Source organism: Atta colombica, unplaced genomic scaffold (genome assembly GCF_001594045.1).
Source record: "Atta colombica isolate Treedump-2 unplaced genomic scaffold, Acol1.0 scaffold254, whole genome shotgun sequence".
Lineage (NCBI taxonomy): Eukaryota > Metazoa > Arthropoda > Insecta > Hymenoptera > Formicidae > Atta > Atta colombica.
In genome coordinates this window covers 456,952-469,683 of record NW_017259353.1, presented here as the reverse complement: position 1 = coordinate 469,683, position 12,732 = coordinate 456,952, and the positions used below count along the sequence as shown (strand labels likewise).

The following is a 12,732-nucleotide window of genomic DNA, read 5'->3' as shown; positions in this document are numbered from 1 at the left end:
ATATAAGCAAACGTTATTGATATCATTTTTATATTTTTGAAAAAATTAAGGAATTAATAATACTGAACTCTATGTAATGAACTCTATATAATGTTTATAATGGGACAAAATAAAATATCAGAATTATTTAAATAAAAATATTTATATTTTAAATTAAAAAAAATAAATTAAAACTATTATACAAAATTAATATGTTTAATATGTGTATGAAATTACTTCTACGAATGTTTATCAACATCGTATCTTTATGTCACGCATGTGTTGATATTAACTACCCCTCGTTGATGCTTAGGGTGAGGGTAGAATTAGACGTCCCGACGTTCGAGCCCTTTAAATGGATGAAAGGGACGCTACGATCAGGATAGCATACAAAAGTAGTTGGTAGATGAAGCAACTCCTTTGGGGGGAACTATCGAAAGTCTAAATGGGGTATCGTAACGTTATTATTACCACAATGTCACGTGGCCGGTTTGCCTTCATTTTTGTATGGCATCTGCATGCGATGTTCCGCATGGCGTAAAGCAATATGACGAGACTGAGCGAGGGAAGAGTGTAGGAGGGGAGACCACCTGGTAGAAAACTGGGTGTCATTTGTGTAAGAGGGAAGACTATGATATTTTCGTAACGCGTCAGACACGTGTCGTTTATTTTGAGATACTTCCTAACTCCGATCTGCATCTCCTGGTAATTGTCGATATGCGTTTTTTTTTGCATAGGACCATATTGGCATTTATGTCACCGTTGTCGTAAATTGGTTCGAATGGTATTATGGTGACATTTTGACATGTATCTATTGACAAATTGTATTTTACTTTCGACTCGACAGCTTAGAGACGGTATAAAAAGTTAATCCATTACACAAAAATAATAATTCTAAATAAATTTTAAATAATATGTAAATTTAAAGTGCTATAAACACATGTAGTTATTTTTTTTAACTAATTACTTTTAGTTATAATAATTATTTTTTAGCTATAATAAATTATGTATATTTTTGTATAAGATTTTGTAATTATTTTTTATATTAAAAATGTTATTAAATATTAAACTTGTATTTATGTACACAATTAATACGTTGTTAAACATTTAAATATTAAAAATATTATTATTATTTGGCTTACAGATACAATAATTAACATCTTTTTTAATAAGAATTTAAAATGATTTAAATTATAAACGTTCTATCTTTGTAATATCTTAGATTGTCTATTTATTCGGGCATATTTTCTGAATTAATTGCGACAGGAAAATAAGCTTATATAAGTATATAATAAATATATAATAAGTTTCTTTCGAAAACTATTATAAATAGTTTTCATGAATATAGATATACTGGAATACTAAATGCGATCAAACTCCGCGGCAGAGTCCAAGGAAATTCAGGCCACCAGGATTATAAAACAATAATCCCTTCATCTGCTATCCTCTTAATCCCGTACAACATGCGCAAAAATCCTTTAATTCACTATCCATCATATCTGTTGTACATTCGATTGGAAGGACTAAATTTGATCATTCAAAATGCTTCGCTGAACTCGCTGATAAACTACTGAATATCCGGCGGGATATACTTTTCAATACAACGATGCATGAATGTTGCACGTTTGCATATCCGTGATCACGTATGTCACGCATGCCGCATTAAACATTTAGGATTTTACATCGCGACTCATGGATCGATTGGAAATCCTTCTATCTTATGTAAACACAGATTTACAAATGTAAACTATATACAGTTTACATTTAAATTCAGTTTCGGTATTAAATGACAACATATGGAATGATTTGTTAGGAAGAAGATTTGCTAACATTTTCGCGAGTAGCTTAATTAAATAAAGAAAAAACAACACTACATTATACTAATAATAATACTATTTTATTTGAGAAGACTATATTAAAATTGGAGCTCTTTTCCTTTATCATAATAGTTGCTATGAAAAATCGGATTCATCAAACAATTTCCACGTACTAGCTCTTTTAGCTTGACATTAATTACCGTTTATTTTGCTGATAAAGAGGAGTTAGTTCTGTGGAAGATATCATGAACGAATTTTAAAGTAAGTTTTAAAACAACTGATAATAAAATTTTGCAGCAAACTTCTACTCCATTGGTACGTGTTCTGTCGTGAAAGAGGTTAATTCGAAAAATCTTGCGGTTCGATATAGCTTTCGCAAACTTCTCCGTTGTAGAATTCTTAAGGTTTTCGATCGGCACGTGAGCGTTTCCGATCCTTTTACCAAGCGATGATTTCTCAAGGTCGCTGCTTTTAACGCGGAAGCATCGGATAGATAGAGCACGTTCTTTCTAGGTGTCATGCGGGTGCTTCTCTTAAATTCCACGTGGGAACGCTTCAAACTCGAATTCGTCGACTACGTGATAATGGTCCTTTCCTCTCTCCTCGTAATCGGTAAGCACGCACTAGTCGGAGAGAATACGGGGGTTGCATGGACGTGTACGTGAGAAGCACGAAGAGAAAATCAGGGACGGTCATTACTTCGCAATCAGCGAGCGACGAGGCGAATATTACGGTTATTACCGAGTATTACAGTGATATCGCAATGTTAATCTGATATGAAATGGCTTTCCTTAGTAACATTAAGCCCTGAATGTACATACTGGTTTTTCCTTAAATAAACGTGAGTTAACTCAATTTCCTTAATTTACTTTTCTTTAACTATTAGAGTATAATATTGATTGAAATAAGCAGGTGTTGTATTATAAAATCGAGGTATTATATAAGAGGTAATCACTATTGAAAATAAAGAGCGTTTTGCGAATTAATTTTTACAACGCGAATTAACATTTAATGAAAAATTGTGGCATGCAATAATATCCTTTAATATTTCTTTTTCAAAAAGAAATTGACTTTTGAAGCTACACTTATTCCACATAAACGATAATTTTATCATTGGCTAATTTTGGATCACTATTGTAATATATTGTTTGTTTGATAGAAAAGTGATAAGAATTGGCAACTTTTCGGAAAACATTTTTTTTTAATTAAAAAATTTTTTTAAATTTGAACTGAAATAACGTTTTAAGAAAAAATAGGATGTTCTTTTATAACTTATATTTTAGCTATTTTTGATAATGTTCTTTCATATCTAAAAAAGTATCTAAAAAAAGTTTCTTTTTTATAAACAATCATTGCAAACTTAATTAAAAAATAAGTGACATTTCTGTTCTTTAGTGAATTGGGAGAGTTATAAATATATCATTTTTCCAACAAAAATATACATTTTTAGAGTTTTGTCATTATCTCAAAAATGTTAATTTTTGAATTGTGTTACTTTTCTATCAAATAAATAATATGCTAAAAAAAAAATTAATCTTACTTTAATTATATAAGTACGAATCAATTTTTATTTTGTACGTATGTATATAATTCAGTTAAGTTTACAGTTTAAACTTCTAATTTCGCATCATTACATTACATTATCTTGTTAGATAATATTCGCCAATTGGTAAAGTTTCGCTTAGTTATATTCTCCTTCCTTGCCATTTAACGATTCCTCTGTGCAAACTCTTGGAAAAGAATTATGCTATTCTGTACATTTTCTATCCAATCGTTTTAAGCTTGCATGAAAGCATTTCGAAGATTAAACATCATCATATCACTGATAGTAGTATTTTGTGTGTGTGCGAAGGTGTCCATGAGAAATATCTTTGTGCACGTAAAAAGGAAGAAGCTGATAGAGGCGAGAAATCAGTGCCGGTCATTACTTCGCGATCAGCGAGCGATTCGTCTTATCGGTATTCAGATTGCGCCTTCCGACTGTTAAGAGGGATGTCTCGTATTCGATATAGATACAAGAAAGTCTGCGCATCGATGGTTCAAGTCGCTTGTAACTCCCTCCAGGCGAATATTGGGCGTGGAGCGCGAGTGAAGATAAGAGAAATGGAAAGAGAGATGAACGTACGCACACGCAAAGAGAGAGAAGGGGAGAGAGGGGGGGGAGAGAGAGAGAGAGAGAGAGAGAGAGAGAGAGAGTATTTTCGCAGTCCATTTGTTTTGATCGGATTTCCAACTGTCTCTCGTAATCCCGCACCCGTAAGCTCCCGCAGGCGTCGTCAGTTTCCAATGAAAACCCTAACATCTCTATCCTCTGCTTCCTATCCGGTGTGTCTTGCCCGCTCTGTACCAACCCTCTTGTCGTCGTTTCTCGACCACACCTTCCCTATCTCTTGAATTCTTGTGAGCATTCTCCGTGTTCTCGAGATATTCTACGTATGGGAATGTGTGCATGCGTACGTTTATATAAGATCCTAGATATCGCATGATCTCTCTAAATTTTACAGACTTTGGCTTTGTTAAGTCATATGAGTTCTTGAAAATAAGATCCAATTTTTGCCTTAAGAGAAATATTTAGAAATAAAGTGTATTTTCTGAGAAATAAGTTTCAAAAATGTAGATATTAAAAGATTTCTACCATATTCTTAATTTAATTTTAAATAAGCTATAATTTAACGGAATTATAAAGAAAAATTACATTAAAATTTTTCAAATAATTTATAAATGAAAAATCACATAATTTGCGTTAAAGATTTACTTTATACAAGATTGCATTATCCAGTCTACATGTAATTTTGATATCGAGATTATATATGTATATATATATATATTTCTGAATTATTTCTGAAGGTTGAAAAGGCATAAGTAATCAATATTATATATATATTCTTTTTTCTCATAAAATTTTAAGTAAATTTTATTTTATCAAAATTTTGATTTCAAGTTTACTTGCTGAGATATCTAATATTGAAAAATGATGATAAAGATATTCAATCATATTTTATTTTTAAGGAAGATTAGTATTCAAATTTATTCAAAATTTGCAATCAGAAAAATGTACAATTTATAAAATGTTGAGTCTATTATGATTCTATGAAGAATATTTTATACAATTACATAAATTTTATGTAAAGAGTTTTATATAAAATTTAATTTTCAGTATTAGATAAATTTTCTTAATAAAGCTTGCTCTTTGCTTTGCTTTGCTTATAAATGTATTAAAAAGGAGCAATTTTTATAAATTAACCAATATATATTTTTAATATGCACCTAAATATTTTACGCAATATTTTATTTACGTAAAATAATTTACGAGAAAATTATTAGAGCATTTTCTTTAATAATTTCGTTTAACAGATCAAATTATAAAATTTATAAGGATTTTCGCTAAATAAATTAAGGCGTAAGCACAAGTTAAAAGACAGGCCAATGATCGCACGAAGTGTAACTTTCCGTACATACAATGCATTAATTTGCTACGCGCGATAATCTTCGGCAGGTATTGCGTTTGTAGTAGATACAATGCTTGGTCTTATGTAAGGCATACACGTAAACACTGATTACACATATGTATGTATGATTATGTACCTGAAGCGTGTATTTATTGTTTATATTAAGCGATATATAATTGTTGCTACTGTGCTACTGAAAGCAAATGGACGTAGATATGAATGAACAGGAAATCCGATTTTTTAATTCTGACTATCGAAAAATTTCTGTCTCTCTCTCTCTCTATATATATATATATATATACATACATGTACATACAAAATTGAGTGCTCGATATGTTTTTGAATGGAAAAAGTTATGGTTTCTTGCGACACCATTTTTAGAGAGAAAAAGAGAAGAGAAGAGAGAAAGAGAGAGAGAGAGAGAGAGAGAGAGAGAAAAGTTCTTTTTTAAATATTTTATATTAAATTGTATCAAAACGTATGTATGTGTTTACACATTTATATAAAAGGTAAGAGAGAAGTTAATTAATTTTTTAATTAAAAAAGTATAAGTTACCAATTTATATTTCTTTAATTTCAAAATTGAGCTTTTTTGTTACCATATCGTTTTATATTATATCGTTGTGACGATCATGGCACAGAGAATTGTAAGTCTGTTTTTTGTGCTAAAGACGGATTCAAATTCAGCTAAAAACATGAAATTTAATTTATTCGATTATCACATTCGGAAGACAATAGCAAACTACCAAGAATAATCTGTGCCAAAAGAATCTTTCTTAATTGGTTGTTTCGAATCAGCATTGAAATATAGGATATTCATCCCATATTCATCCTCTACAAAAAGATGCATCTTGAAGATATATATGCAGCTTTACTATCCTCTAAGAGAGTTCAGCAATGGGTTAATAAAAATTGCATTCTCATAAAAATTAAGAACTTTTAAATAGTTCCTAAATAGTCCAAACTCCACACTGTCTTGGTGTTTGTGATTCTTTATAAGGAAGTTAAGGATTTACATAGAGACTTATAAGCAGTCATATCGTGAGACAGACATCATTGAACCATAATAAGATGTTTCATGTAAATTTTACATTTCATGTAAATATCATACAAAAGAAGAGAAAATTATCTTATTATTTTGATAGAACATTTATCATATATCGAAATTCAATTTTTCGAAGTCAAAAATTAATTATTTTCCAAAAATATAAATTAACAAAATAAATTTTCATATCAATAAAAGTATAGTAACTTATTAAAAATTAAATTAAATTTCTTTTTTTTTATAAAAAAATTGTATTATTTAATTATCTGCATTAAATGACGTTATAAAAATATACATGTACACATATACAATATATTTTAAATAATACGTAATTATTAAATATACTTTGTTACTAAAAATATATATTAAATAAGATTATATATATATTTAGAATACACATTTCATTCATAAAATATAATATAAAATTAAAAAAAGGATTTCAAACTATTCTATCAAATATCTTTTCATTTTACGAGAGTACTTGGGCTGCACAGTTTTAGATTTCGAAATTCTAGACCGTAACATGGAATTTTTCTCTTAACAGCTAAACGTATTGTGAGTGGCAGCCCATGACTCTGATATACGTTACTTAGGATTACGCGATGTCTGGCACTTGCGGACTGCAAATTCAATTACATGCATTGAATTCAACAGAGGGTAGAAGTTCTCAACGATCTACAAGTTCACGTGCAGGTTCCCAAACTGGCAGTGCTCACACTTTAGGCAAGCGTTTATACAACTGCGGTGATATGTAACAGTAAACACCTAAACTGACAATGATACCTTAAACTTTGTTGTTTATGTACAAATAAACGACCGCATTATTATATTAGTCTTTGCAATTTAGTATTTAGTAGAAAACGTGTGGGTAATAATCAATATAATAATTTTCTTAAATATAATAATTTGCTTTGTGTTAAATTCGAGATTACTTTGACTTAATGTCATGCACAGAAATAAGTAAGTTTGTAACATATTTTAATTTTACAAGTTTCTGTATAGGTGTTGCATATCTAAAGAAAAGTATTATTCTCAAAAACTATTTCCTTTTCGAAAGTAGAGAATATCTCGAAAGTTTTGAGTATTTTGAATAGGTTTTAAGAAATTCAAAGAGATAGAATAAGTTGGCAATCTTTGTAATAATTGAGCTGTAGCAGGCGTGTATAAATAGGGAGAAATTGCATTAATGCGTTCGACCTTTGAAACTTTATCGTATCGAAGTCGATGTCAAAGTTAAAGTTTTAATTGAAATCAACGCTGTAACCAGCATCACGTGAATTTGATCAAAGAGCTCCAACTAGTTTCATACAGTCGATCTCACTCGATTGTTTTGAACCGATTAACGTTATATTGATTATATATTCTATCCCTATGTCAGAGACAAACTATGTAAATTGGCAACCAAGAAAATAGTTGTGCAATAGTATCAAATTAATTTAGTAATAGTATCAAATTAATTTAGTTAATAGAAATTTGCTTGATAAATATTTTATCGAAGTTTGTACTCTTTGAATTTATAATGTCATAAATAAAACTTTTAATAAATGTGATATTATAATCACTGTTTAGATGCAAAATCGTTGATTAGAAATTAATTACAATTTGAAAATAAATTATAGAAATTATAGAAAATTCAATGAAATATATATATATATATATAGAAAAAAATATAATTTTCAATACTTTTCAATACTCATGTACACTGTATCATTTTCTTGTTTTAATAATGATCAATAAAAAAAGAATGACACAATAGCACTGATAGTATCATTTTTTTTGTATAAGTTATGCGAAATTAGATTACAATGATTTACACTCAAATCAAATTTTTATCACGACCAAAATATTGGTGACATCAAGTTGATCCCATTGTGAGATTAAAGCTTTCTTTCTTCTTTTCAGAAGAGAGGAAGCTAACGAAGAAATATGCTCCAGACAATAAATCACTGTGACATTTGTCAATGAACATAACTTTACAGGAAGTTCATTATAGTGTTCAGCAGGGCGCAATATCATTAATTTCAATTATTGCCAAACGATGAATCAGCGAACCACCGTATTGGTAGTTTCCGATAATTTACAAACAGATATAATTAATATCCAGCCTCAGAGAAGTCGTCTAAAAATAGAAGAAGGTCAACTGACACTTTGTTTTTGGATAGTATTTTTTAAACAAAAGCTGAAAATAAACTTTAGAAACGTGAATACAAACGGTTTTTGTTAAAAAATGTTAAGGATAATTTATAATTTATCAATTCTCTTAAACAAAGTTAGATAAATTTTGTAAAATATGATTTGGGAATATGTATATATTTTGCAAATCTCATTATTAAAAATTTCATTATTAAAAAAATTTTATGGCGATATGTAAAAGAAGAAATATGTAAAGGAACGACAAGAAAAGTAAAGTATCCGTGTCGAGAATTGATATTCAAATCTTATGAATAAAATATCAGTAAGAAAAAGAGAAAAAAAATGTTTACAATATATTCATAATATATGAATATAAAAACATTTTTAGTGTATTTTATATTTTATTCTAACCTTCTCGTATAATTAATATGATCAGATATTTTCAGATCTAAAACAAAACAACTTTATTAAACGGGAAAAGAGGAAATATATGGATATAAAAATAAATATCTATATAAAATATATATTATGTAGATATACGAAATTTTTTAAGAAAAATATGTTATATTGTTTATAAAATATTTAATAAATACTTAAAAAAGTTTATTTTGATTAGAACAGATGCTATTGACAATTTGTTCTGCGATGACAATGTCTCCGTCTCTTTCTCTAAACATTCATGCCGCTACTTTAAAATAAAGAAACCATTCTGTCTGTCAAATTAATGCCGGGAAATTCATTCAGACAGTTCTACAACAGATTCTCGATAACCGAATTCCAATTTGCCCTAAGGCTCGGACTTGATTGAGCAATCTCGGTCCATTATAATAGAAGATTATGCGCAAGATGTACGATAATGAGAAAATTATAGAGGTTTCCTTAGTTTCAGCTTAATTTATTGATCGAATGTCATTTTGTCACATACTTTGACAACACATAAGTTGCTCCCTCCGATAGCTTTTGTATAAATTTCTTGACAATCGTTGCCAATTTGTGATATTAATTTTTTTTTAGATACGTATATAGACGACATTAAAAGGATTAATTGGTTTTACGTAAATTAAATTAATTATAATTATTTATTATAATTAGTTATATCAATTAATTTGTTATTAGTAAAGAATAGATTAAGCGAAGTAATGTGCATACAGATTGTAAACGCATTTAACATAAATCATATCCATAACTTTAGTTAGAATTTGTAAAGTAAATAGCAAAGAGAGAGCGAGAGAGAGAGAGAGAGAGAAAGAGAGAGAGAGAGAGATTTGTGTGTGCTAAATCTATATATTATTCTTAATTTATACTGTCATTATTATAGAACGATGATTATAAAAGTTCTGCTCTTATTATACGTTCTACCAAATTAACAATGTCAAACTTCATGTCTCTTTTTTCTAAATTAAATGATATAAATAAAAAATGAGATTTTTCTTTTTTTGCTTCTATTCATATTAAATACGTATACTGTTTATACGTACGTTTAGATCATGTTGTTGTTCTTATTCTTTTTATTATTTTTAATTAAGATTATATTTTGCTGTTACTTTTCCGTAGATGTTTATTGCTTTTGTTTACAAATTAAAAATATGTATATAAAGTGTAAATAAAAATAAGTGTCCGCAGTGTATTAAGTTCAGATCCATTTGGATTTGTCAAGCTTAAGTAAAAATCCTTTATATATGGACGTATTAAATGCTATCTTTTTTCATTTTATATTGTAAAATATTAATTGCAGCGTTCTGTAGATGCATTAATGCTTAAATAAGTTGCTACGAATAAACTAAAACTTTTATTCATGCAACTTACAATTGTTCATGTGAATTCATGCACACATTGAATTATCTAACAGTACATGGCGATGCAGACTAAAGAGCAGGTATAAATGATAATAAATGCTGTAAATTATAGGGCACTTTACAAGCCACATACAACTTTGCGTGGGTAATTAAATTCTTTGAAACGCGTTCATCACTTTTCTATTCGGCCCATTAATATCGCGGTTACGTCGCGTACTCCAGGTTGGTCGTTACGAGCTTAATTATATGAAATAATTACATGTCGTGACCGCACTGGATATATGCACTTACAGACAATCTAAGAGCAATCTCACGCATTGCGCTCGTTCGCGGATTGCGGTAGACCGCGTGCTTGGCGAGGCAGTTGCAGTTACTGCGGTAAGATCCCTCGTGATTCCTTTCTCATGTAGCTTGTAACTTCTCAGTTAAAAATGTCGCATTTAAAGAGAAAACGTTTGAAGACGTTTAAAAGGTTGAAAAAGCAACTTATACATTATGTTTATATAATTATGATAGATTATTAAGAAAAATCATATCACAATATGGGCAATTAAATACATAGTAACGGTGTGACAAATCAGAAATATGGCACTCGAGACATATAAAATCTTTACGTTGAAAAATTTATACACGCAAGAAATCGTAAGTTAAAACTATCTATACTCTTTAAAAAATAGTTCCTTTATCTATATATTACACTGTAAAAGAAATTTCTAAAGCACACAATTTAACATATTTAAATATTTTTTTTTAGAAGTAGACTTAGCATTTACAACGCAAAACACGTATTGAGACAGATGGAAAGCATCGATAGAGTACCTCGTCAAAGCCAAGGGAAAAGATACGATATCACTTCGCTTCTTGCATACAACGAAGCAAAACTCGTTGTATAAAGTGCACGATAACTATCGTTTGCGTTTGTAGGAAGCAATACTTTACAACTGCGATTTCGTTTTCAGTTTATTGTGCACGGAGACGTCAAGATTTGTATAGTGTTCTTAAGAACATAAAATTCTACAACTACAAGTTACGATTTAAATCGAGTTTTAGATTCTTCTTTAATAAATTAATACTCACTTATAAAAGATATTCATTTGTATGTAAATGTAAACTGATTTTTATGCATCTATGATTTTATATTCAAAATCATCAGATGATATAATGTAATTATTATAAAATTCAAATCTTTAAATTTTGTTTACGTGATATATGTTTTGAAATTTAATTGTTTGAGCTTATATGTGTTTACACAAAGTGAGATATTCTAAACGCATTACTAACCCGCATAAAAAGTACACTACGGTACGCAATATGCTGCTCGATTTAACACACGATTAACGAGATATTCCTAGGAAATTGGACTGGTATTGCTACTTCTCCTCATCTTTCATACGTATCGAAAACTGCAGGGAGCACCTACTCGGCATCTACGGATGAAAATAAGGCGATTGCCTGAGATGTTTCTGTCAAAGGAAAAGGAAAAAGATGCGATATCGGCCCTATTCGTCCCGATATTTTCCTTTCGGGTTCTCATGGTGATCTCGCAAAGAACCTCGTTTTGCAAAGTACACCAGATCTGAGATCCGCGCGAGAGACGTCTGTGAGCGATAAAGGCGACGTTGGCGGACACGAAAAGAACGCGGAATGAACGTGCGATCAAATGGCTCGTGAGGCTCCGTTTACGGGGATAATCTCTTTGCAGTCATCCGGCAAAGGAAATGATTTGGCGATCGCCGGCGTTCTCGTATTATCGACGCTGCTAAACTCCAAAATACATTTCGTTCTCTTCGGTCAGATTCGATGGCGGTGAGGTATATGTATGGATGTCTCTTCAAAGAGGCACTCAGGTAACGTGAAAATTTCTCCACATACGATAGGCATTCCTTTTTCTCGAACTGTATTTGTGAGTTGAATGGGGTCCATAGGACCGAAACTTTTCGCAGAAATTGGGATACTTTTTACAGTTTTCGTGGGATGCTGACCTCTACAGCATTCCTTGGTATCCATATGTATTTCTGAGTCTACATTGCACGATTTTATTGGTTCTTTTTTAATAGATATTAAAAATTATTTTATTATTTTAGATACAAAGTCATTCTTTTTTTATCATCTTTCAAATTGTAAAAATTCCTTTGTCTAAAATATTTGTAGTTATATTTAAATAAACTTCTAACTTACAAAATGCAAACAGTGTTTTTTTAACGCTTTATAAATGCTATGTACTATTTACAATTAGTTTATATTGAATTATTACTATTAATTAAAAAAAAAATTAGTTAAATTTTCTTTCGTTGGATATTCGCTGAGCCAAGAAATAAGTTTGTCAAGATATCTGTAACTCTTTTTTTAGAAGTAAAGTGAAGGATAGTAAGATGTAATTAAAAGTTGAACAATTGTTTGATAATTTATTCTTAACTATTTGTGCAATGTCCAATTCTAAGTTTAACTTTATTCTGTTCATATTATATATATGTATATAAAACTCAACTTTTATATTTCTTAAGACAAGATTT

General features: G+C 29.8%; 1 protein-coding gene across 1 annotated transcript in view; it reads right to left on the bottom strand.

Moving 5' to 3' along the window:
• LOC108689062 (neuroendocrine convertase 1-like) overlaps nucleotides 1–12,732 on the bottom strand; it is a 32,095-nt gene that overhangs the window by 16,955 nt on the left and 2,408 nt on the right. The gene's annotated exons all lie outside the window — the stretch shown is intronic.